The sequence below is a fragment of the Chinchilla lanigera genome, unplaced genomic scaffold (genome assembly GCF_000276665.1).
Source record: "Chinchilla lanigera isolate Chin_1 unplaced genomic scaffold, ChiLan1.0 scaffold00060, whole genome shotgun sequence".
Classification (NCBI taxonomy): domain Eukaryota; kingdom Metazoa; phylum Chordata; class Mammalia; order Rodentia; family Chinchillidae; genus Chinchilla; species Chinchilla lanigera.
Window position 1 is genome coordinate 4,132,872 of NW_004955461.1, and position 2,064 is coordinate 4,134,935.

At 43.0% G+C, this 2,064-nt stretch overlaps 1 long non-coding RNA gene across 1 annotated transcript in view; it reads left to right on the forward strand.

Moving 5' to 3' along the window:
- The window catches only part of LOC102006222, a 22,685-nt gene that overhangs the window by 13,875 nt on the left and 6,746 nt on the right, over positions 1-2,064 (forward strand). The window lies entirely within an intron of this gene.

Consider the following 2,064-nt stretch of genomic DNA (forward strand, 5'->3'; position numbering starts at 1 on the left):
AGGAAAGAAGGAAGGAAGAAAGAAAGAAAGAAAGAAAGAAAGAAAGAAAGAAAGAAAGAAAGAAAGAAAGAAAGAAAGAAAAAGAAAGAAAGAAAGAAAGATTGGAGAGAACTCAGAGGAGACACACAAGCTGGAAAACACACAGAAACCCAACATGGGCACGGTATGACAGGACCAGAGTGTCTGCACGGTTCCTGCCCACTGCAGCCATAGTCCACTTGTGTGCAGCAGCTTCAGTTTCCCTGTCTGCTTGCACCCTTCTTGACTGCCCCCCTGGGCATCACAGGGGCTGTCAGGCTCCCTTGACTTACCTTTTGTCTGTAAGTTCTGCTTCAGGCATGGATAACTGCATATCTTTGTCTCTATCTCAAAGTCCAACCACCTCAATTAATTTGGGAAGAGGAGGGTGTAAACTAGTTTGCCCAAAAGCTGGCTTTCCTTCAACTTCCACCAATGACCTCCTACTCTCCCTCCCCTTACTACTGAGTAAATCCCAGCTTCATCTCTGCACTGTCCCTCAGGGATGTAATCTGTTGGTCCCAGTGCCACCCACAGTTTGTGGTATTCAACTTCTCTATGCCTAAGGGGGGTTTCCTTTGTTGATGCCAGGGAGAGGATGGGGGGTAGGATGCTGTTGGAACACAGTGTTCCCCAGTGTTGGGAGGATGATGATGGGGAGTGGCTGTCGTTTTCATGTGACTGTCCTCTTTTTCTCCAGCTATTCTTGATGGCTTCTCTGGGACCCCAAACACAGTTGTCCCCGTGCTGGGTTTCCTCTCCTGTATGAGAGGATGTGTATGTAATAGCCTATCCCAGGAGTCTGCTCCCATCCTGCTGTTTCCTTTCCTCGGGCTGTTAGAACCGCTGGAAAGGTTGCATGCTTCCAGGTAAAGGCATGGACCAGCAGTAGTGCTGTTTTCCTTTTTGAAGAATTCAGATATTTGGTTTGATCTAGAGGATTCATCTTTCATATTGACTTTATGTGTCTATGTGTGATTGCCTCCCTTGTTTCAGAATTCCAAGATTTTTTTGGTGACTTCCTCCATGTATCTCTAATCTCTAATTGTCCATGTTGGAATCCGTTTCTATAATGGACTTCTTGAGGCAGGGCCCTAATTTTTCCAGATCACAGCAGATCTTACATAGACGGGTATTCCTGGACTTACAATGGGATTATACTCTGATAAACCCTTCACAAATTGAAAATACCGATAGTATAAATACAGTGTGCACAACTAGTCTATGAATATCATAGCTTAGCCTCATCTACCTTAAACATATCTAGAATATATTATCCTACAGTTGGGTGAAATTATCCAGCAAAGCTCTGTTTCATGATGAATATCCCATCTAATTTATTGAATATTTATTTCCAAAAATAGTGTCAAAACTGCACTGCAGAGTTCCAGTTGTTTTGCTTATGATTTCATGGCCCCTGGGGCTGAGGCTTGCAGCTACTTCCCAGCATCACAAGAGAACTTTGTACTGCATGAGCCTAGATGAGGAAAAGAACAAAATTCAAAGTACAAAATTTAAAAATTCTACTAGAATGTATATCAATTTAACATCACAAAGTACAAAAATTGTAAGTAATTCAGCACCCCCTCTCCTTTTGTTTTCAAGTCACTTCCAGGCATAAAAACAGTTCCATCTAAAAATTTAAATTAGCATCCTATCAAATAATTCAGCCCAGTAATGAAAGTCATGTGTCACCCTATCTACTAATAAAATGTTAAAATTCCTTTCTTTGTCAACTCAAGATCCTACTTTACAGGTAGTAGCTGCAATGACAGAGATATCTTGATCAGCTTCTTTCTTTTCTCATCCACTCTTTCTCTCCTTCACAGGTTGTCTTAGGCTTTTCACACTAGGAGGCAGGTAGGAGAGAGAGGTGAGAAGCACTGCTTGGCTGGGGCATACTCTATTCTCATTGCCCCCTGGGCTGGCAGATTCCCACTAAGAATGACTTCTCTTCGGGGCTGGGGATTTAGCTCAGCGGCAAAGCGCCTGCCTGGCAAGTGCAAGGTCATGAGTTCGGTTCCCGGTACCGGAGAAAAAAAAAAA